The sequence below is a fragment of the Chroicocephalus ridibundus genome, chromosome 1 (genome assembly GCF_963924245.1).
Source record: "Chroicocephalus ridibundus chromosome 1, bChrRid1.1, whole genome shotgun sequence".
In the NCBI taxonomy this organism is placed as follows: domain Eukaryota; kingdom Metazoa; phylum Chordata; class Aves; order Charadriiformes; family Laridae; genus Chroicocephalus; species Chroicocephalus ridibundus.
In genome coordinates, this window is record NC_086284.1 from 42619198 (window position 1) to 42645377 (window position 26180).

Below are 26180 nucleotides of genomic sequence, written 5' to 3' on the forward strand. Positions count from 1 at the left end.
ATTACATGAGCCTCCATTTCCCACACAATTTAGAAGTATTTTTTCTTAAACTGAACTACTGTGTCAACTTATATTATGGGACAAATTCTGATAACACAGCACTCAATGGCAAAACTTTTATTAACCTCAGTTGAATGGGGATTTGACTCTGATTTTTATCAGAAGAAGTGCTGTGATCAGTGAGAAGTTCAGGTGCTCAATATTGCTCACAATATGTCTCTGATTCAAATTCCAGGTTTTTCACATTCAGGCAGAATAAAAGGATTTTAATCTTCATTATCAGCTCATGGACAATATCTTACAGGACCAGTGCTGAAGGTAAAATTCCACCAGTAATTCATCCTGGTGACATTTATAGGCCTTACTCACTATCAAACTTATTAAACCAGATGCTGTACAAATTACAGAAAGCCAGATCTTGTGCTTTGACAAGCTTAATAATTCAAAATGCAGTATTCTCCAGGAGACAATCCAAAATGCTGGAAATATCTGTGATATAATTCTATAAATGGTTCTGTATCATTCTTAGCCTTTGTTTTTTACAATGCCCTGCATATTATTTTTCTTTTTAGTGCCATGATTTTAGTTTCCAACTTTAAAAGTAAACTGCTTTTATAAATTAATGTCTGCTATAAATGCCACTGGGGTATATTCCTATAGCTATATTAACTACATTATTGTTTGGAGTTATTTTTTGTTGCTATTTTGTTTGCTTAAAGTGCTGTTTCATTTCCTATTATGCTCACTTGATACTCAAAGACAGAGATACCTTACTAGTCATTTGTTAAGTGCTTAGAAGATTGCTGTTAAAGTTAGGTTAGGAAAGATTTTAAGTATAACATTGCAGAATTAACTACGACTACAAAGGTTTTAAATTCTTAGTGTTTAGTAACCTTTTAAAACCTTCTTTTTGGAGGGGCAGTAAAAGTTCCAAGATCTTGGTTCTTTATCGAGTGGCACCATCAAGTACAGGAAATTCTAACAAAAATAACCCTAGAAACCCACTAGCAGACTCATCTGCACATTGGTGTGTGGAGAATCAAAAAGCAATGTTAATTTTCTACTGAGGTAGAGGGAGGCCTGCTGATATCTAAGTAGCAGTGTTGATAATGTGCAATGTCCTTAACTGGGCAAAGGCACTGCTGGGGTAACTCCTTTTTCTCTGATTTTCATTTGTCTCTGTTTGTGTAGAGGCTGTAGCTGTTTTTTCTATCTTCTTGTTATCAACTTTTTTTTTTTTTTTTAATATGAATAATATATATATATGCAGAAAATATACAGAGTTGTTCTTTTTTCCTTTTTTTCTGTTTTAAGCCCTAAGAACAATTCTATCCAACTCTCAAGGCTGCATTTCTTTAGTGATCAGTAACCAACTATGTACAGTTCATAGAATCATAGAATATCTGAAATTGGAAGGGACCCATAAGGATCATCAAGTCCAACTTCCTGCTCCTCACAGAACTACCTAAAACTAAATCAGATGACTAAGAGTGTTGTCAAGATGCTCCTTGACCTCTGACAGGCATGGCACTGTGACCACCTTCCTCATGAGCCTGTTCCAGTGACCGACCACCCTCTCAGTGAAGAATTTTTTTCCCAATGTCCAATTTGAACCTCCCTTGATGCATTACCTCCCTCTCTGAGGCCCCCTTCAGGAAGTTGTAGACTGCAATGAGGTCACCCTTCAGCCTTCTCTTCTCCAAGCTGAAGAAACCAAGTGACCTTTAAGCCTTGCCCTCCAGGCCTTTCACTGTCTTGGTTGCCCTCCTCTGGACACGCTCTATTAATTTGATGTCCTTCTATAACTACACACAGTACTCAAGGTGGTTATACCTTCATGGGTGCCTGTTATCATCTTGTGTTTGTACTCTCAGGAGTTTTGATAAAATAGAATAAAAAAACAATATTCAATGTTCTTAACCATACTGGCCTTTGGAAGAGGTTTTCAAGGCAATTACAATGAGTTTTTTGTCTTAGAGAGAATTAAATGGAATGGCTAATTGGAATTTGAATAGAGCATAGAAGTAACCTAAAAATAGGTCATACAGGACTCAGGATTATGCCTTACCTCTCTTGTACTTGAAATTGTAGATTTATCCTTTTTATACACACACACAATCATTGAAGACGAATTCTGAACAGGAGTTTTGGCCTTCTGGAGGCAATAGAACCATGACAAAATGATATAATTTCTTATTATTCCTATCAACATTTAAAAGAAGCTTAAAGAAAAAAAAAAAAAAACCCAAACAACTCAGAACCATGCTTTGTTCATGCAAATAAAGTGCTAAAAATCGTATTAATAAACCCAACACTTCTTTTCCTAACCTAGATGCCTTGCTCACACATTGAACTTCCAGTTTTTCTTCAGAGCTGCTATGATGATTTTCGGACTTCCTGCATCACAACAGAACCTGTGTAAGCAAAGCTTATTTGTTCCTAATAACTTCTTTACATGGATGACATCTTTGGATTTCTAACATCAAAAAGTAGCACAGTTTATTTTCCTTACAAAAGAAAAGTACAGTGTTGGCATAACAAGGAACAATATATTTAAGGTAATTTTGTTCAGAAAATTTTGGAAGTAATGGCTTGATAAAATTAGTAAAGCTGATGTAATTTACTAGACAAATGGACTTTTTCCTCTGTGTCTTACTGAAGCCAATGATTATTGGCTGATCTTTGTCTAATATTAAGCGTGTTATTAGAAACAAAAGATTTTGTTAGCATTGGAAAATCACCTGCTATGTGGGTAAACTTAATATACTGTAAAATTATGGTCTGAATACAAATTTCATATGCTTGAAAATGGAAATGGCCTCATGGAGCAGAATGTCTATGTGCCTTGAATGCTGGTCACTGTTAAAATACTGTGTAAACTTTTATTTATTTTTGATTCTTGCTCACATTGGACAAACAAAGAACAATCTTTTTTCATTACTTAGAGATAAAAGATTGGGAAAATGCAGATAAGTGGATGATCAACTGACTTTCACATTTTTAAGGAAAGTTCAATAAACTAGGAGGCTAGATCTATACCTCCTGCAGGCAGCATTTTTCCTTCAAAAAGGCAGTTTTGAATGATACTATAGCAGATGCCAAAAACAGAGATGCTATGGCATCTTCCAAAATTGACAAATCTATGTGGACAAACTTGAAAAAGGATGAGTTGACAGTCAATGATAATCAGCAAGCTAAAATGACCCCAAAAACTGTTCTACAAATCTACTATGCTTGCATTTTTCAAAAGCTGAGCAAGATAAATTAGGTAGTGTTATAAACTCTGCTTCTCATTACTATTATTTGCAGCATGAGCTACATTTCTACAGTAGTAGCTCCATGTTCTCACATAATTAGTTCTTAAAAATAGGTCTTAACAAAGGCATTTCCTGATATAGCATCATGTGGCTAGCAAATTATTCACTGCTTACAAGCCAGCAGGAAGAAGTGGAGTACAGCCCTTAAGATCTTACTAGTTTCATTCATTCTTCCATGTAAACCAGAAGGAGAAGAAATGCCACGGAAGGATATAAAACCATTATGTAGAGCTTCTAGAAAAATGAATACTTGTTTACTTGTTTTGCAAAGGTACCAGTGATGGCAGTGTATGAGAATATTTGCATGTAAACAGCAACAAACCTAACAAAAGACAGTATGTTGAAAGATGACAGCATTAAAGGAACAAAATTGATTGTGTTTTCTATAATATTTAGATCAATATAAACCAGATCTTGGTGGGGATCTTTAGGTACTTAGACATGGACTGAAACCTACACTAAGGCATTCCTAATTAACCTATTTTTTCTATTTTTTTTTTTTTAATTAAGAAATATATTGATATTTTGCTTACAGAGTCAGACCAAAAACTCTCCTTGAAATACTAGAACTACATTTCAAACTCAATTACACACAGAAAGCAATTCCTTTTGTCAGTTATTGAAGCTAAATGCAGAAACCATAATATATTAGAGATTTTAATTTAAAGATCCATATTATAATTAAGTTTGTGTTTCTGTATTTTATTTAATAGCTTACTTTTGGCAAGAAAACCTTTATGAAAATCTTGCCTTTTTAAAGATCTTGTGAATTTCTGTATTTTGTTAATTATGTGTCTTTTTGAAAACTTGACATACACAATATGTAGAGAGCTATAATGTCTCCCCTCAGCCTCCTTTTCTCTAGGCTAAACAGTCCCAGCTCCCTCAGCTGCTCCTCATAAGACTTGTTTTTCAGACCCTTCACCAGCTTTGTTGCCCTTCTCTGGACCTGCTCCAGGACCTCAATGTCTTTCGCAGCACTCGAGGTAGGGCCTTTATTGACCCTGAGCCAATACTGTGAGAAGAGAACATCATGTAAACATAATCTCTGGAAGACCTTAAATGACAGCTATGTTAATAATAAAATGACAGCAGTTTGCGGGCACTGCATGTTACAGAAAGTTTGATGAATTATTGTGTCTATAGAATACTACTGGACTAACATGGAATATGTTATTACTAAAATTTTCTTATTTTCTGTACCTAATATTTTGTGTGCTGATCTGAAATATGTAGTATTCTGCTCTTTACTCCTCATTTTTTGTGTTCAGGCACCTTCAATTTAATCAAAACAACAACAACAAAAAAAGAACTTTTGGAAATCAGAATTACTAGAGGAAGCACTGATTTCTATAAATTACTTTAATTAAATTTTGCAATTTTTTCTCACATTGGACCAGACCAGATATGCAAAAATAATTTTAAAAGCAAAGCTCCAGCCTGCCATGAGTGTTATAATGTCCAGAATAAAGGAGAGGATCATTTATCAGCGTGCATTATTCTTTGCAAAGCCAGTAATCATTTTAGAAACGGCTGGTCCTTTTTCATAAAATGTTGTGATGACTTGGGAATAGCTCCCGAAACTTTAAGAGCTGTAAAAGAATTGCCAGGAGGCACTAATCCAAGGGAGTAACGATATATCATAACCATTAGCATTTATTATTTAATAATTTATGAGTTTTATGTCTACAATGTGTGCTTGTACGTGATATACACAAGTCTAAGAAGATTAAGAGACGACAATATAATGATAAAATAAAAAAAAGGAAGCAGGGATTTTACAAAAGACTTAATTCATTACAAATGTGAACCAATTAAAAAAAAAACAACAAACAAAAACATCTTCTACATGCAAAGGAAATCTATGGAATTTATGCTTCTAATGTCCAGGCATGTTTACTGACTTAAGTAATAATGAAGTTCTATGTGTAAAACTGATAAAGTTAAACTTAAAATTAAAAAAAAAAATAAAATCAAACCAACACAACTCCCTCCATCATATTACATCTTATATATCTGTTTGTAATTAACAAAATAGATGCATACAGATGAGAAAAGACCAACAGATTCTTGTAAATATGACAATTGTTGCAATTTTTTTGTGAAGCTAAATAATTTTGACACAGTATTAATTATACATGCTGTTAAAGGAATGTTATAGTGCAAAAATTAAAGAAGCAAGGTTTTTAATTAATCATTTTTCCACGGATCTGTTTCCATTATTTTGGTGAGAAATCATTTCATTGAATGAAATAATGCATATTTAATTTTAATGATATCTGAAACAAAGACTTTTTCAAAAAGTCTTTGTAACAAATATATAATGATACAAAGTTCTGCGAGGTCCGTATTATATTCGTGTGCAACTGAACACGAAAACCAAATAAGGTGGCTTTCCATTCTTTCGAAGTGAGGCATAATAATTCCCTAGTAATAACTATGATGAATATTCCATTCCATATAGTAAGTGTGGGGTGGTTTTTTTTTTCCCCAATCAACGTTATTGCCAATGTTTTTTACATATTTACAAACACAAATAAAATATCAAGAGTAATGCATGTTTGCAATTTTTCAGTGGGAAATACTGCATAGAAATGGAATAGAAGCAATCTGTATTTTTTTTCTTAAAATTTAAGCTTAACCCCTCAGAGTCATTAATATATTCATTCCCATAAAAAATGTGACAAGAAAATTTTTTAGCTTAATTTTTGTTATTAAGTCTAAATCACATGCAGGCTGTATCTAGTTTTGGAAGGAGTGGCTACTTTACAGTTCCCAGTTTAGATCTATGATTAGGTCATATCACAAATCTATGTCAGAATGAGACTCTCCTTGCTCATCTGTATGGAAATTGATGATTTTAGCTGTAGCTCAAAGGACTTTACACAAAATTTTTAATGTCATTGTAAGAAGAACTTGTGTCTCTTAGATAACCTCTGAACTGTTGTTTAGAACAATGTCAAGACATGACCTCAAATACTGTTCAAATATTGTTTGTACTGTTACTTACTACTACTGCTTGGCATCTTGACAATCCCCTGTTCTGGGAGTTCTTTTACTCAGTACTGTAGGCATAAACCTGGAAGACTAGAGTCTACAGCATCTCATGCTGTTGGTTCTCATAGCATTGATGGGTTGAGAAAATAATGGGATGTATCCAGACAGTCCTCACAATGTTTAACAAAACACTAATTAGACACCTAATCAGAAGGAAATTTACAACCCCAAATAAAATTCTTAACAGTAGTTTCACCTCACTCTCTTCAGGAACCTAATTTATATGTCTTTGTCATGGTTTCAGCTGGGATAGAGTTGTCTTTCTTGCTAGCAGCTGGTATAGTGCTATGGTTTAGATTTGGGATGAAAATAGTGTTGGTAAAACACTGAGTTTTGGTTGTTGCTAAGCAGTCAAGGCCTTTTCTACTTCTCACACCGCCTCACCAGTAAGTAGGATTGCAGCAAACAAGAAGCTGGGAGGAGACACAGCCGGGACAGCTGATCCCAACTGACCAAAGAAATATTCCATGCTATATGACATCATGCTCAGCATGTAAAGCTGGGGGAAGAAAGGGAAGGAGGTTCGGAGTTATGGCATTTGTCTTCCCAAGTAACCGTTATATGTATGATGGAGTTTCCTGGATATGGCTGAACATCTGACTGCCAATGGGAAGTAGTGAATGAATTCTTTGTTTTGCTTTGCTTGTGTGCAAGATTTTGCTTTGACTATTAAACTGTCTTTATCACAACCCACAAGTTTTCTCACTTTCACTCTTCCTATTCTCTCCCCCACCCAACTTGGGGGAATGAGCAAGCAGCTGTGTGGTCCTGGTTGTTGGCTGGGGTTAAACCACAGCACTCTTAAAGTCAGAAAGTAGGGTGAGAGAATCAGACAACTGATAGGAATGCAGACAGAGATGTGTTCAAGCACGTTCAGGTTTTTTGACAAGTTTATGGTTAAACATCCAAATGATTTTTGCCTCATGCTAATCACTTTGTAGTATAACCACATATCTTTTACATATACAATAGCTGGGTATCTAAAGGTGTTCTATAATTTAAGAAAACACCAACACCAAAAAATTATTAGAAGCCAAACATCTAATTGAAGCACTTACATGTCTTCAGTGACTTTGCAAAAAGCCCAGGAACCTTCATAGGGCAATTAAATTATATTGAATATTATGGTGGGAGCTGTTAACACTTAGCTTAGGAAATGCTAGAGAATAATTATGCTATTTTCTTTATGTAAGTAGGTGCTTATATTAAGAGTTATGTCTTGCTAGATTTCCTATATAGTCAGTGGAGAAAAATGACTCCTTCTGAAAGTTACTGCTCTGCATCATCCTCTGTTTAAGCTTTTATTTTCTCATTAACCATATAGGTAGCATGGAGAAACTGACTGCTTTTAGGAGCTTGAGGGAACCAACAGGTCTTGATGGCCCTTTCATAAAGGGGCCCAGCACCCTGTTTCTACTCAGCCCAGAGCTGCCACTCATAGCCCCAGTGATGTGCTTCTGTAGAAGTGTCTTTTCCCAGTTCGTTCATGAATTTTTTGGATTTCCTGGGCTGACCTAAGACTTGAGATGTTACCTCGCTTGCACCTGCTGATCACTGGAGCACTGATGGGAGCCACTGTTATCACAGTGCTGTTCTGTTTGCCCAGCCTAGATGCTGTAGGACTGTGTCCTGGCACTGAGGGCATAGTTTACCTCCCATGTCACTGCTCCCAGCTCTGTCTTGCCTTCCCTTGCGGAGCAGCCCTGCTCTTGCTGCTGCCTGACGTACTTAAAGTAAGCACTCAACTTCTGAGGCTTATATAAATTTTCTGTTCAGTTTCATAAACATAAGATCTAATGTCATCTGAGTCTGCAGAGTACCTAAACTTCCAAAATAACAGATCTCATGCAATGAGAAATGCACTGTTTTAAGGTATGACAAAAGTGATAGAAAATTAAGTTGTGAGATAAAAGGATAAAGTCCGAATTTGCCATACAATTACAGTGCAGCTGGTTATGAGGGCTGTGCTGGTGTGCACAGCCAATGCACTTAGTCTTTCATTCCCTGGGCAGTCCAGAAATTGCTCAGCATGTTTCTCTCTAGATGAGACAATTGACTGACTCCTGCCACCTTCACATTCAGTTATTTCCCAAACGCTCTCTGGCTGGAAACTTTGGACAGCCCCAGAGATTCCCCCAATTCTTGCTCTGCCTAGACTCATTGAAAGGCACCACATCTTTGTTTCACTGTGTTGACTAATATCTTGTATAAAGAATGAGGCCATCCTGGAGACTACTTTATGTGGTTCCTGCTGCAGAACTTATCAAACTGTATAAAACTAAGATCCTTGTGAACAGTCAGCAGAATGGTTATATAAGACAATCACCTCCTGTAGCTAGTCAATTAGGAGAGACTTTGTACATAGTTTAAGATAAAGGATCTTGTGCTCACTGGAGTGATCGCATAGAGCTATTTGGCAGCTGGATTACAGGAATTCACTAGAACAACGGTTTAGGGAAATCTCACTTGGTCCAGATGAAGATGCCATTGCAATCAAACTGCTGTCCCCATTCAGATTGATCATCTAGTCCTAACAGAGTTATGATAGGCAAAATAGCTTTTTTATTATTTTATTTTATTAAACAAACTGTCTATTCATCAATATTTCTGCAACAGAAATCGTGTCTGGAGACTAACCATTGTACTCACAGGCATCTCAAGAGGCACTATACAGCTAGATAGCTCTGTTTAGGCAAATGAGTTGTATGAAGTTGTGCCTTTGGCCAGGGTTGACTTCATCCACTTGGAACTTAAAATAAAAAGACCTTTTCTGAAGATATCACTGAGGAGGTAGCAGCATCAGCAGTATTTGTATAACTACCTGTTGAATAAGATGCTTTCCCAGGATACAAAAGATCTGGGAATGCAGAAGAATTATAAAATCAAGTGGAGTTCAAATATAAAGCTAGCGTTTATCTATATACCTACTTATTTACTTATTAATTTTTAAGTGGACATCAAACCTGGTTGTCATGAAGCTGTTTTACAACATTCTTAATGAAGACAGACCATGATGCAAATTAATAGCTGCAAAGCTTACCAGATGGAGAAAGGAAAAAGTGAGAACTTAACTCCCCATTGAAGACATAAGGGCCTCTGGGATGCTCAGTGTCCTCAGCTTACAAAAACATTTGCATACATTATTTAGTGTCATTGTAGTGCACAATTAGTCCGAGGAGTGTTTACTGTCTCCAAGGAACAGCTATATGTATAGAACAAAACATAAGTGAGCTGTATCCTATCTTACACTTCAATACTGAGTGAGATAAAGGCCTAGCGTGGCTGTGTCTCTGTTCTTAAATTAAATACTGTCAGAGAGTATTCTCAGGTCCTGGAACTAAATTGACCAGGACAAATAATATTTTTTCTGTTGCTTGCCAGGCAATCTGGACAGGGTTCATTCTCTGTATGCAAGATGACATTACTTATGTTTCTATTTACTGAAATACAAGAAATCTATTTTTTGAGGTGAGTAAATGAAAGGCATTTCTTCAATAGAAAATATGAAGAATGTTCACAGTACATACATATTACGTACACAAAATCCATATTGAAAATAATACTAATTGATTTTACATATATAATTATGATTTGTCTATATCATGTACTTTACAATAATTTTGTCTTTCATTTACCAATGTACAGAGTACATTTTGTTCCTGAAGTATCTGTTTAACTGATTTTACATTCTGTACTGCAAAAAGCATTGCTCATAAACAAATAATATCTTTGAGTTAGCTTTTTGGATCTCCTGAAAAAGAAACTCTTTTAAAACAGTGTAATATTTGAAATGAAAATATTTGTTGCCTGCACTTCAAATTCTCGGTATCACATGAACATTATAGTAGAACCAAATGAAATTTAAACTCCTTATTTAAACCAATATCCCTTGCTACGAGAATTATCAAGTTTGACTTTGTTCAATGGGGATAATGACCTAGCATAATTAAAGATCACAGAAGAATAGAGGGGGTTTAATGACAAAAACCTATTCAATTCTATTAATATAATAAAATTAAGCTTATCAGAAATCATGGAACACTTGCAGCATGTTGAGACACAGAGTTTCATTTTTAACAGGGTTAACTGGAGAATAATATTTAGAAAAATATTAGAAAATTTAGAAAATTTAGAAAAATATTTAGAAAAATTGTAGCAAAAATGGGAAAGGGCTAGTAGTGATCCACAGAGTAAAAGGTTGCATGCAAACTGCAATTTGAATCATTACTTTTATCTTCATCATTAATTTATCTTATTTTGTGTTATCTTAAATTTTATTTTTATTTTCTCTTTTGATCTCTTTCTAGTCTAACCATTCCACAGCAGTCCAGCTGTGTAATGACAGTGAATTGGAGACATGAGAAATGAAAGTCCTTAGTGACTGCTGTTTATATGACCATACAAAATAACTGTCACTTTTGCACATTTTGTCTTTTTCTAGTAGTGTGGGCTAGTTCCCAGGAGGGTACATATAGGGATGGTAAATATTAGCCCCTAGAATTCTGTCAGTTTTCTAATTTCTATGCTTACATTTGCTCTTGTTAACTTTTATTTTTGGTTGTATGTGGCCATGGTTTGTATTTCCTGACTAGGAAATGTATTTTATGGATCTGTGATGTTTCCAAACTCCACCACAGAACTGACTGTATATGCCATGAAGAATTTAATCAACTAATACTATTACAAACACCACTTCGCTTATTTTGCATTAAATTAAAGGAAAATTGGGAATTTCATTTGCATTCCTTCTTTTTTTTTTAATAGCTTAATGGCTTAATTATAAAATGATTTTCTAACTGTGCTGAATATTCAGAAAAAAAGCTTGTCAATTTATTCAAATAACTGGTGGCACATTTATTCACATAGAGTACGAAAAACAAAGCATAAAATCTATATATGCACAAGTTTATGTATGTCCTGTCCATGCTATTGATGGATAGGGAGGACGTGTTTAGAAATATTTTTATTTGTTTGTTTTTCTATTCGTTTGTTTGTCAACTAAAATATTCCTGTTGACTTGGAAAACATTAGTAAGCAAGCAGATGGTCATTTTGATTACTAAACAGTAAGAAGTGATAAAGATGCTAGAGCTTTATGTGGTGGCACATAATTTCTCCTCATTGAACAAATAGTAGTAAACAATATGGTTTAACTATAAGGCATATTTATGACCAGTATAGACTTGGGAATTAAGAAGCTTTTTAACTTCTGAGTATCTTTTTTTTAATTCACTTAGTCACAATTTATCTTTAAGTGTTCAACAAGATGTGATAAGAAAAAGATGTTCTGCGATTTTAATTAGATCCTAATGGTTACATGAAACACAGACTCAGCTGTTTGCAGTACAATAAAAATTATTAAAATTACAGTGTTTCTTCCTGCTTATATACTTCTATGGGTTAAGAGACATTTAATGAGAACTACTGGATAGAAAAAGCTTTCAAAATGAATGCCAGAAACAGAATTTAGATTGTTCTCAGATTTTGCTCAGAGGTGGTAAGTAAAAGTATTCACTTTCTTCTCTTTGTACAATGCAAAAATATATAAAAAATTGTTCTTCCTGTTTGAAGAGAATAAATTGTTCTCCTGTATACATATGGACCAAATTACATGCATTTTGTTTAATATCTTTATCAATGATCTGGATGAGGGGATTGAGTGCACCCTCAGTAAGTTTGCAGACGACACCAAACTAGGTGGGAGTGTTGATCTGCTTGAGGGTAGGAAGGTTCTACAGAGGGACCTGGACAGGCTGGATCGATGGGCCAAGGCCAACTGTATGAGGTTTAATAAGGCCAAGTGCTGGGTCCTGCATTTCAGTCACAACAACCCCAAGCAACGCTACAGGCTTGGGGAAGAGTGGCTGGAAAGCTGCCCGGCAGAAAAGGACCTGGGAGTGCTGGTGGACGGCCAGCTTAAGATGAGCCAGCAGTGTGCCCAGGTGGCCAAGAAGGCCAACAGCTTTCTGGCTTGTATCAGGAATAGCGTGGCCAGCAGGAGCAGGGAAGTGATGGTGCCTCTGTACTCGGCACTGGTGAGGCCTCACCTCGAGTACTGTGTTCAGTTCTGGGCCCCACTGTACAAGAGGGGCATTGAGGTGCTGGAGCGTGTCCAGAGGAGAGCTACCAGGCTGGTGAGGGGTCTGGAGACCAGGTCATATGAGGAGAGGCTGAAGGAGCTGGGCATGTTTAGCTTGGAGAAGAGGAGGCTGAGGGGAGACCTCATTGCCCTCTACAGCTACCTGAAAGGAGGTTGGAGAGAGGTGGGTGTTGGCCTCTTCTCCCAAGTGAATAATGACAGGACCAGAGGAAATGGTCTGAAGTCACGGCAGGGGAGGTTTAGATTAGATATTAGGAGGAATTACTTTCCTGAAAGAGTGGTCAGGCACTGGAACAGCCTGCCCACGGAGGTGGTTGAGTCACCATCCCTAGAGGTGTTTAAGAAACGTCTAGATGTGGCACTTCAGGGCATGCTCTAGTGGCAGAGATTGTAGGTTGTTTGGTTGGACTCGATGATCTCAAAGGTCCTTTCCAACCATGAAGATTCTATGATTCTAAGGTTCTATGATTCTATGAAGCACTATTTATCAGAGCTTTTGAATTTACACATTACAAATGCCTACTGCAAACCTCCCAGCTTGCACATGGGCAAAGACAGTACCTTTTAAATTACAGTCCAATCTTGTTTGCCTAGAACAGAATGCAGAAAGCAATACTTTATGCAGCAGTTTGTCATTGTACTTTTTCAGTATTTTAGCTGGAATACTTTAGCAAGTGTCTGCATCTGCAGTGTTACTTCTTTAAATGCAATTTGTTCATTGTACCTTATGGGATGTGACTGCTATTTCAGAAAATGTCTTTGAGTTTCCAATACATTTTTAGCTTGAAAAAAAATATTTTGCTTTATAATTGAGAAAATGGCAGCTAGTTAACGTAACGAAACCTGCATCTTCATCTGGCAAACAACAGGTGGATAGACATTAAGGGACAGATAGGTTTGTTCTTCTTTGTGGAGTCTGATCTCTACATGTTCTCTCCACTGTTATTTTTATCAGAAGAAAAATAAAGAAAACATGTAACCAAACAGAAACAGTTTATCGGAACAATAAATCAAAAATTACAGATTTTGAAACCAAGAATTAGCTGTGGTTTTGAACCGACATTTTAAATCAGACGACTCACTTTTTCTTCTTGGAATAACAATAGGCCAGGGGAGTAGGGTGGTCTATTTTTTGTTCTGGTTTTGGTTTTTTTGGGGTTTTTTTTGTATTTGTTTTTGTTTTCCTGTTTCTCTGTTTGTTTTTTTTTCCAAATAAAACATACTTAGAAATAATAGTTTCAGCTACTTGATAAACTTCATATGTTTACTCATGATTAAGACCATGGCAGTAAAACTATACTTATGGACTTAAAGAAAGAAAAAAATCTAAGGAAAAAAAACCTTTTTGTATCCAAATATAACTCTGTTTTTACAAGTAGATTATTATGTTGGAAAAAAAAAAACAGAAACAAATGTAAGATTTTGGCATAAACATAAGAATATATTTGGCAGCATTTTAAATGATGATGAATTGAGACCACAATTCTCAAATAACTGTTTAATCACCTATTGAGATTTTCATCCTGCAAGTACTGTCAAAATTTCTTGTTGTTGGTAAAATTTCAAAACACAAACCATTAAGTGATTGTATCTTTTTAAAGTAATGTTGTCCATGATGTCAAAAAGATTGTCTTCATCATCTTTGCCTTCATCCTTCATGTCTCCACCAACTCACAAAATGGATTTAATCACGCCTGTTGCATAGAGCTGTACATCTGAGTTAATTGTTCAGACAATCCTCTGTAACTCCTCTCTGAGCTCATATGAGTAGGTAATATTAATTTCCAAACCAGTTTGCTTTCATCTCCAGCTTAAAAGGAAACATTGTATCTTTCCTAAGCTGCAATGACCCATGCATTGTACCCTTCAGGACATTTTTTTTTTTTATCCTTATTGCACCTGAAGCTAGACGAGAAAATGACCACAAAGTCAAGAAAGTTCAGTTGTTTTTTGCCTGCTTTTTTATGGTCCTGGCTTGCATTTATGGCCTCTCATCAGACCTCCACCAATTTCTGACTGTGACTTTGTTGGTGTTTGTTGGTGTTTCAGAGCGACAACTATGAAGAAGTTAAGCCACACAAATTAAACCTCATTTTTATGAAAATCTGTTTATTTTTTTTTTTTAACAAGATGGTATTTTAAGCCCAGGAAGAATTTGGGAGTGAAACCTTCTCTTGTGTTGAGAAAATTTGTCTATTGAATTGTCTTGAGAGCTGGAAACTGAAGGTTTTGATCATTCAGTAAACTATACATGCAAAACTTTTCTCCAGAAGCTTTCAGTGTTCATTCAGCCTCATCTCCTACAACGCCCACAATCCTACAAACTTTTTTTCATCATAAAAAAAGAAACTTTATCCTTAAATTTGACCACTGAGAGCTGAAAGCTTTGACTCTTTGTAGTCACCTACAGGCTTTTCTATAAAGTATCATGTATTGAAGGTACTTGGTATTGAACGAGACTATGAATACAATGATGGATGATAATATGAAATACCCTAAGAAAGCCAGCATCTAATCTGCTTACTCACTATTCAATGCTTAAACTGCAGTATTTTCTGAACTTTCATAAACTCATGGGCAAATTTCTGACCTTGGAATCAATAGGAAGAATTTAATATGTCAGCACGACAAATGAAAATTATCTGCTTTGCAGTTAGTGCAATGTCTATCACTTAGGGAAGTGGTCAGTAATAAAACCATATCAATGTGGTATTTTACATGGTGCCTTTTTTAATGGTACTGTAGGGAGGTCTTCCATTTTCTGAAGGAAGTTCTTAAACACACAGTTGTACTTCTGGTGGTTCCCAAACTTTATTTTATATAACTTTAACTCCAGATTAAAAAGTCATCAAGTTTGGTCTTAAGATGCAGGTTTACATCTGTAATTAAATATTACATTTTGTGTGTATAACCTCAAAATGAAAGGCATTTATTTTTCCTTCTGAGACAAGAGATAGCAAACTGCTGAGTCACAATGTTGGTTTATCACTCAGTAGTAGTGTCCTACAGCAGAAATAAAGCTGCCAACAATTTATGTAAGATCTTATTGTGAATTTTTTTCTAGATGTTTCCTTTAGGGAGAGCAAGAGACTCTTTTGTATTGAAATGAGGATTTTGTCCAGGCAGAATCGTAAATTGACTCAGCTAGCTAGCACCATGCCTACTTTCACTAGAGTTTCTGGAATAAGAAAGCCCAGAAAATCATACGGACAACTGTTTCTTGGACACAAGACTTTTCAAAGACTGCTGTCAAAATTACTTCCCTTGCTGTTGTTCACATTAGACTGCCTCCTAATGCGTGAAAAAGCCAAGATGGGTGAGATTACTCTCACCTAAATTTGAAGAAGAAATAGATTTATTATATACTACTTTGTATATAATTGGCTGAGATTAAATTAAAAAATAAAAAAGAGCATAAATAAATACCTGTAAACACCTGCCCAGTGTGATATTATACATATTGTGAGAACACTGGGAATGTGTGGAATCAGATGGTGATAATGTATAGATTACATATGATAGCAGTGCAGAAATAAAGAAATAGGGTAAAAAGTGGTGAGAAATAATCGATAGATCCAGACAATTATCAGGAAGAGTCAGAAAATTCTCTGAGCTACAGACACACGAGAATCTTCAGAAAGTAAGTTATGGTGATGCATACTGGCGTCTGGGAATGTAGCTATGTGAGGTAGATTCACATCATTAAAAGAAAAGAATTTGAGACTCTTGGCTGCCTCTTGCAGAAGGGAAATAGTGTTATCTAACCTTTGGTCATTTTTAGACAACCTAGAATTCATCCATCCAGACTAGAAGTCTGGGATTGAAATAGATTTCATATGGGCAAAGAAGGCTGTTTGTACATATATTATTTCAGTTGTCTCTAAAAAAGGTATCTAAGAGTGGTTACCTGAATTTAACTTTGCACATGACTTCCTGATGGTTTACAGTCAGTGTAAAAAAATGCCACTAGGGATCATGGTAAGGACAGAAACTCTTGTATCTTTGTATTTTAGAGGTCAATTTATTTTCCAGAAAGAAACCAAATATGTAAAACATTATCCTTCTGTATTGTGTAGATGGGGTTTTTACTGTGCACTGTCATCACACCAGAAGCATCCAGAAATATCGCCTCAATAGAGAGAGAATGAAATAGTTTTTTAGAATAGGTAACAGTGCAATGACAGTTTTTAATAGTTTAATAGTTAAAAAGCAATAATAAGTATGATTATTAGAGGAAATGACTTTGCAAATCTCTTAAAGAGAGTTCCACTATTTGTATTACTGCCGTCACAGGAGCATGGATCGAAGAGTTCAGTTTTTCAGTTTTTTTAAAAACAAAACCAAAGCTTTTATAAAATAGAACTAAAGTATCCTTCTGAAAATTTATAAGCCAGTGGAGAAAGACAGATGTTCACTAAGGCATTAACCACAATGCAAAGGCGGTAAAACCATATACATTAATTTTTGCTAAAGATACTAACTCTTTTAGAAAACAGTTTAACAAGTGGTATCTCAAACATCTTAAGGAGATTGTAATGACTGGGGAAAGTGATCAGAAGATCTTGTAACACAGCAGAAAATGGAATATAATTCTAAAACCTTTTCACTGAACTTCCTTTGGACCAGGCTTTAAAGTGTCTTTGTGATAAGAGTGGACTTCACAGAGAGAACTTAAAATGGTGGAATGTGAAGGAAAGACTGATAACACTCAACAACACCAAAGTCTCTTTGTATGCAGAAACACTGCATGCAGAGTACTGAATTCACCTGAGGCTGGAGATGTCTCATTTACCTTCAGAAAGAACATCATTTATTGGGTTTCTTTTGTGGGGGATGAGAGACATAAAGAAGAGCTAGAATCAAAACTTAATCACAAAAGAAAGATAAGTATATTTCGTAACAGTGCGTCTTGCAGTCCATATGAACAAGAAAACTCATATGATGTTCATAACTCAAGAACTCAGTCTTTCAGATCTAGTTGATCTTTGTCTTTACAGCTTAAAAAAAAAAAAAAAAAAAAAAAAGGGAAAAAAAAAGAGCCAGTTCCAGGGAAATATTTTCTTTGGATTAAAAGCCTGAAGTTTGCAATTTCATATATACTTGTCATTCACTTCAATATTTTCTTTCCATCAGTAGCTAAGAAGGAAGTGTGGCAGGACTGCTGGCATGTGATGTTCATGTTTTCAGGGGAAAGAAGATCATTCTCACCAAGTTTCACATCTAATCACATACTAATTTTATTGCTGTTAAATACAACCTGTGTCTTGGCAGCAACTGAATGTGGGGACATACCCAGACGTACTGATGATGAATGCTGCTATATTTTATTTAAAATTTTATATTTTGATCACCTTAACCTCATGAATATAATGAACAGAACAGATGCATGCACGACTTAACATTTTGAAGAGTGAGATTTTTCTTCTTTCCTCTGGGACTAGATTTTATCTGATTTGGGCTTGCTTCATAATCAGTATTTTGACAAAAAAAAAAAATTCTATACCTTTGCCAATGTTCTAGAGAATATTTAATAAAGGTACTACAAATTATTGCCAATTTACAGAGGAAAATAAAGAAGAGAAATATGTTTTAAAAACATTGCTGTACCTTAATACCTGTTGCATAAATCATGAAAGCAATTATTAAAGCTACAGCATTTTTTTTTCCTTATTACTTGTAAAAGCATATTGCAGATAAAACCAGGAAAATGCTGAAATGAAAACGAAACCAGCAGGAACACTAATGCTGCTCTATTTAAAAAATAAAAAATAAAAAATAAATAAAAATCCAGCCCTTGTGTTTGCCTCAAGCATAACCAATTTGGGAAACAGAATTGTTTTCACTTCTGTACAACATTTGTTTAATGCTTTTTACTAATGATTGTGTATTTATGAAAAGGCAGTATATCATTCAAGAATAAGGTGAAGCAAGCTTTGGCAATACATCAAGACTGCATGCTATTTAATAATCTCCTGGATAAATGTTGCTTCATTTTAATGCTAGGAATTAATTAATTGCATTCTGTGCCACCTATAGAGAAGAGGTACACTTTGTAGAAAATCCTCTCACACATAACTGAATATGCATCCCTAATTTTGTCCTTGGGAAAGATTCCTGGCTGCAGTCCTTCTAGCTAGGGGAACATTTAGTTTTCTGTCTAAGAACAATATCACACTTCTTTCCTTCCAGTCCACAGCACTTGAATGTCATACCCTTCATGAAAGCATTGGATACAAAGCAGTTACAAATATTTGTGAAGCCAATAGCAGGCAATATCTCTCTTCCTTGCAAGTTGCAAATACTAATATATTCACCAATTATAGTTCATAACAAAGAGAAAATTGCACTTCTGTATCTTGAGACCATAGCTGTTTTATTATTGCTGCTGTTCATTCAGGATGGTCTAAAACAGGTTTTACTCTAATGAATTCCACAGGCCAAGTTTTCAACAGCTTTAAGCCTGCTGGGCATACGGTGGCACTGCATTTCCTTATACAAATACTATCTTCAATTCTCTGTAGCAACCTGGGGCAGTATATGTGTGGAAATAATACTGAAAGTGGAATATGTTTTAGACAAAAAAGGTCATTTCAATGTTGACGATGTTTGAGATTGGGAGTTCTACATCTCTCCTCGAGTGCAAAACTTTCAGGAATGTAATTGACATTGCCACAGAATTTCATGACTTTTCCTGTATAGTATTTTCTACTACTTACCTATTTAAATTATGTCTTAATTTTATTCACTTTAGCATCAATGAAACAAAATGTTTGTCACTTTGTTAGGAAAATATAATTCATCTTTTTCATGCTGTTTGCGTGGAAAGCTTGTTCAAAATCAGTCACTCGAGGACTCCATTTTTAAAGTACCCTTTATTTTACAATAGAACATGATCTATTTGATTAATCTAAATTTCAGGATTGCTGTTTACCAATCCAAGAAATCCCTGTCTTCATTGCTTCCTTTGGACATTAGCAACAGTGACTTACTACTTTTATTGGCAAGTATTAAACCAACTCAAATAAACTGATTCAAAAAAACCTGCGGAATTTACTGGAACAAATTTTGGATAAACTGACACATGAATTTATTAAGTGCATTCTAGACTGCGATGGTGTAAATAATTTTAAGTATCTACTTACATAGTAGCCATCTATCTCTCTGGACCTAAAATGAAGATATTGTTAAATCAAACAAAAAACCAAAGAAACAAAATAAAAAGAAGTAAAATAAAATTAAAAAAAAAAATCTTTGTTTTCAGTATTCTGGTAATGACTAAAACTTTGTATCTTAATCTTACATCTGTTCATCTACGTAATTCAAAATGCATCATCATCATTTTACCCAGGTGCCTTGTGCGTGATAAAACCAAACCTGATAAAAATAATGAGCAAGAATTTTGATACTGGTATTTGTTTAGAGAGTACACTTATTTTTACCCTTAAAGACACTGGTTCAAGTGCAGTCCACATGATAGTAACTGTAAGTAATTATCTTTCAAGGATTAATGAGGAATGACTTGATAGTCTCTTTTAATTTCCCAGCACAAATAATAAAACTCAACATCAAAACTTTCACTAATTCATTATGCTAGCAGAAAAAAACAAGGTTTAAATGTTCTTGAATGAACCACTATTTTAAGTCCTGACGCAATACTGTCAGTTTATAACTAAGGCATTTCTGTAATCTGAGTTTACATTGGCTCTGCTACTCAGTGGCTGCATTTACCTACTCCAGACTGACATGTTTCTTAACTATTGGCTTCACGTTTCATTTGTTTTTCATTCTGAGCAATAGCTTGCAGTTTTATTTTCAAAGTATTTACAGATGCTGTAACAAAAAGCATATGAGACGTTGTCTACAAGGAAGCCTGCACTAGACAATTGTGACAAGTATCTGTCTACTTCTTTATATGGAGAGTACCTACTGGTTCAAGAAATGGATAGATTAAGGTGAATTAACAGTTCTGTGCAGTTGCTTGATGCAGATTATTCCTGGTTCTCTCTACAGCTCTGTTTTCTACACCAGAAAAAAGTGAAAAGAATTATTTTCTGAAATCTCACAAAGGCCTCTTATATGTAGGCCAAGTGAGTCTTTGAGGAGAAAAAAAATACTTAAGAAACTAAATACTCGGTCTTCTGGATAGAACTGTTTTATCACAGATGTTTGGAACTAATCATGAATTTGTGGGGAGGAGGGAAAGGTTATTGCAAATAAATTTGCTATAGTTAACTGTATCATAAATATTGCAAATGCATATTCACAGGCCCAAACAATCTAACAGATTAGGCTCTCTGGATATGTTACTCTGGGATGCAAATTATAACTTGAAAAAGGATAACACTGCTTTGATCTTTTTTAGTCTGAATTCCTAGCATGAATTTAATATTTCCTACATAGATTACAAAACCCTCAGTGGAGGAAGAAAAAAATAACATGCCAAAGAATAGCCCAAAACACAAAAAAAACCCCAAACTGCTCTAATTTTCCTATCCAGCAAAAGCTTTTATGCCTTAGGACAGGATAAAGGATGTGTAACTTGTTGTTAGATTGCAAGAAGATTAAAAGAAAGCACTCTACTGAGAACCTGTATAATGATGACTCTAAGGACATGCAAGGAATTTGTTCCACATGTACGCATCAGGGTTTGTTAATTTTGCTGTCACCCACAGGGACTATTCTCTTTCAGCTACTATTTAAAAAAAAATTACCAGAGACAAGGAGTCTGACTCTCATTTCTCATTTTGTAAAGTAAGTTAATAGCAGGTCTCCCGATGTTAATAGAATTACGGTACTGAGAGGATGAAATTTGGTGGAAATTTTCAGTTTAGAATGTAAATATAGCATGTTTTTTCCCATTCAAGGAGTATTGTTGCAACTCAGCAATTCCCGTACTTTGTATGTGGAGTTAAGTGTCAAAGGGGTTCCAAAAAAGCTTAAGAATAATAGCATCACCACTGAATGAAGTTTCCTGTTATATCATCCATGACACATCATTTATTTTAGAAGATTCTCAAGACGCTTTTTAAAAACTAGAAATAGATTTGAGGATTTTGGTGAGGTTTTTTTCTGTTTTTTTGTTGGTTTTTTTTTTCTATTTCCAATGAGCTACAAAATGTGTTCTATCAGAGTGGAAGAGAAGAAATTGAAAGAAAACTATGAAGTTCAAAAGCCATTCTGAGAGGCAAAAGAATCAAAGGGAATGAGTTCATTTATCACCACTGTGTAAAGGGTAAAATGCATAGCAGGTAAGAGAAAAAAGCCTTAAGAGATTTTGGAGAAAATTATACTTTTGAGACATAGCTTTCCAGCTTTTCAGAAAAACAACATATGCATGTAGTTTATTGGTTTTGAGCTATGTTTTCTCTCCTTCTGTTCAAATGCTTTTTGAAATTAAGTTTCATTTAAGACATAGTGAAAGGATGGTCATTGGCTATTTCATATATGCAAGTAAGTTTCCCACAGTAAGTAGAACATCGTTATAAAAATCTTAAAAAAAAAAAAAATCAGTTGTGTCATGATTAAATCAGGTTTTTTGTGACTATTTCTATAACAAAAACAAAACAAAACAAAAAAACCCAGAGAAATTCTGAATAGGTATTTATTAGCTTAAGGTATATATTAAATACGCTTTCCCTGAGATGCCACCGCCTGTGGCTGCGGGGCTCAGCCATGTGCTGCGGTGGGTCGGTTGGAGCCAGCTGGAACCGGCTGTGTCTGGATCGGGGCAGCCGTGTGAGAGGGAGCCCCTCACAGAGGCTGGGGCTGCCCTGAGCCGGACACAGCCGGTTCCAGCTGGCTCCAACTGACCCACCACAGCCCCCACTGTCAGCGCCTGGGCACCTGCACCCAATAAAAGAAGAAATCAATAAGTTTACAGAAGGAAACAAATTAGCAAACAAAAAAAACTTATGGAGGAATCAGAAAAGAACTTACCACCGCCAAAGTAAGAAATTTAAAACCAGAACCATTTGTGTTAATGGGAACTATGCACACACCAGCTCCTTATAGTCTCTAAAGAGCAACCGGCTTTGATTACATTTTTTACGTGGTAAGAGGAGACCCAGTGGGGGAGTGAGTTGTTCAGAAAACCTTCTTAGGAAAAAAATTTAAGATACAAAATTTTTGTAAGGGCTCAGTGCAAAAGAAGTAAGAAAAAAAAATGCTGGCAATCTCTGTAGCCTTCAGATTTTCTCTCCAGCATCTGATGGTAAACTTAAGGTACTGAAACTACACTGGTGCTTTTGCTATTGCTCTTCAACAACTGATTAAAAATTACGTAACAATTTTGTTGGAAACATACTGATTCCAATTTCACCATCAAATTTTCTGACTGTCTTTTGATCCAAAAGTTAATGAATCTTTTTGAAAATCATGGTTTTGCTTGCATTGATGATAACTGTGATTATCTCCTTGTCTAGACAAAAAACTTCTAATGTTACAGGCAGAAAAATGTATTCTTCTCTGCCGTGCTATTGATAGTCCCATGTGAGCCTTTCATCTTCTATTATATATTCCTGCTGATAAATCAATGAAGTAGTTCTGCTTCAGCAATGAAATGTTGTAAATAATTTTTACATTATACCATAGAATCATAGAATCATAGAATCACAGGGTTGGATGGGACCTCTGGAGATCATCTAGTCCAACCCCCCTGCCAGAGCAGGGTCACCTAGAGCAGGTTGCACAGGAACGCGTCCAGGTGGGTTTTGAATGTCTCCAGAGATGGAGACTCCACCACCTCTCTGGGCAGCCTGTTCCAGTGCTCTGCCACCCTCAAAATAAAGAAGTTCCTTCTCATGTTTAGGTGGAACTTCCTATGCTCAAGTTTGTGCCCGTTACCTCTTGCCCTGTCCCCGTGCATAGAAATGCACAAGTTGGATAAAAATTAAACTAACATTTATAAGGAAATGAGTGGACAGGCACAAAATACATAGTTCCATACACATCATCAGATAAAGGTGTCCTCAGTAGTTACATGATCTCTTTCCTTATATTTCTTTAATAAATTTATGTTAAAAATTATATAACAATACTAATAGAGTTATAAAAAAACAGGACTGAAAGAAATTTGAAGAGGTTATCTACTCCGTTCCTTTATTTTAATGCAAAGTCAACTATATTTCTTCTATTCTTACTAGATATTTATTTAATTTATTTCTATTAATGGAGTTTCTGGCGCATACCTCCTCCTCCTCGCCGCCCCCCGATCCCCAATCCATTAAAAGTGCTGTGCAATTTTTATGAACTGAGAGGTTCTGTTTGCTAATTTTTCTTTTGTCTTTTCTAAAGTCAATTGTCTACATATCTGCAGTCAATTTTTTTTAGGAAGTGGTAGATGAGTAACAGCGTTGCCTAGCCTGAAATGGGCACCAACACTCTGGTATTGAGATATCTGGGTGTATCAGCACTTTGCTCTCTGACCCTTCTGCCTGTGGAAATATGTCTAGACAGACAAACCCCATCTATTACCCTGATTTAGGCTGTAGAGATCAAAAGCAAGGCTGCCCAACGGGTAACCCCAGACAGCACCAATCACATAACTTGTTATCCCTTTCTCATTTCTTGACTACTTCCAGCTGTCCTCCTGGCTCCCTTTTTCCTTCTCAGTCTCCTCTCAAACATGAATCTGTCACTGAATTACTCTTCTGCTTAAGTCTCAATTTTGCTACATCTGTACCCAAATTTTCTATTTCTAATACCATTACCAAAATAATCACTGACTTTTATGGCATTACTGATCTAGTTATTGAGGTACTCGTGGCTTCAGAAAATAGTACTTCTGTAAAGGTCCCCAATATCCCCCGCCAGCGATCTGTGATATTTAGCCGGTTCTCACATAACTGCCCCCTAAGTACCTGTGAAATATGACAGTCCTTCATAATGCAATCATTAACATTTGCCAGCTGTTACACTGTTATCTATTACATCCAAAAATTTCTCATTTCATGACCAGTAATTTTTTGTATCCTGTTCAACTGAACATTGGGCCAGGTCCCAGTCAGTGGTTTAGTTACTTGCCTAACTGTAGCCCTAACAGTGTTCTCCTTTATTTGAGGGGTGGGGGGAGGGAAAAGTTCATAATATTAATATTTATCCAAAAAGAATGCAAATCTTAAAAATTTCCTGACTGTAATCTCAACAAGAGACTTTATAGCTTCACCACAGCATAAAGCATTGCTTATTGTCAATTTAGTGAAGAATGTAATTTTTGCCTTTATGCATTTAACAATGTTAAAACATACCCAACTGCCAACTTGCTTGCCTCCATCAATACCTTGCTGTGGTTCATTAACTGCAGCACAAAAAATATTTGCAAATGTTTTCAGCCACACAGTTTTGAATTTGTGGAAAACTACTAGGCTATCAACTGCAGCTATCACACTGTTTATGAGAAGTGTGATACTCCCACAAAGACAAATTCTTTCTCAGCACGCAGAACCGGAGATGTCCTGTAGAGTGCACAACAAAATTGTTTTTGTTGATTAGTTAGCTCATGCAGTAAAGAAAACACTGAGTTCTCAAACAAAACCTCAGGCTGTGAAAGTAACTTTACAGTTAAGTTCACAGCTAAGTGTTGTTATAATACTTATGCCTTATGCCTAATGTAAATATTCTCTAACCACCCTGTTTGTTCCAACAGTTTTTCTTTAAAATACTACGCATATGGCATATATCTCATTACTCATCAAACAGAAAATACAAGCAGAAAATATCTATGAATTTTTTAAATCATCATTGAACATCTGCTATTTTGATGGAATTATAATAATAATTAAAAAAAAGAATATTCTGACCATTAAAGCAAAACCACATAATCTTAAAAGTAAGTCCTTGGAGTGCTTTCTTCACTTGTATATCTTCAGTAGTACCTAAATAGAACTTTGCTTAAAACTTTTGTTGTTGTGGTGGTGGTGGTGGTTAGAAATTTAGTAGGAAGAGAAAGGCCCCATTAAGAGAACTACCTTCCACAGCTGTATCTTGGGCAGAACTACATAAATCAGTAGCCAAGGAAGTCAGGTCACTTATGCTCCAGACTACAAGAGGCTGACAAAGTGCTAACAGTTTTGGAGAACGATGAAAGAATTTACCATCAAATTATCACTACCATTATTAGACCAGATCAGTGGATCACCAGACATCTGTATTTCCTTATGTGTGGGAAATTTGTTATCTGAGTCACAGAATGGTTTAATGATCTATTGATGTATGGTAAGAAAAGATCAAAGGAGTGTCTCAGTCTAAGCAGGTATTCGATTCAACGAGAACCTAAAATCCAAGTTACAGCAAAACAAAGAAATACCTTCAAAATTTTCATGTATCTTTATATATACCTAGTAACGTGGTTTAAAACAAATTGCCACACCAAGCTGTGTGGCACAGTTGACATACTGGAGGGAAGGGATGTCATCCAGAGGGACCTTGACAGGCTGAAGGGGTGGGCCTGTGCGAACCTCATGAAGTTCAACCGGGCCAAGTGCAAGGTCTTCCACTTGGGCCATGGCAATCCCAGGCACAAATGCAGGTTGGGCGGAGAATGGCTTGAGAGCAGCCCTGAGGAGAAGGACTTGGGGGTGCTGGTAGACGAGAAGCTCAACATGAGCCGTCAATGCATGCTTGCGACCCAGAAAGCCAACTGCATCCTCGGCTGCATCAAAAGAAGTATGTCCAGCAGGTTGAGGGAGGTGATTCTGCTCCTCTACTCTG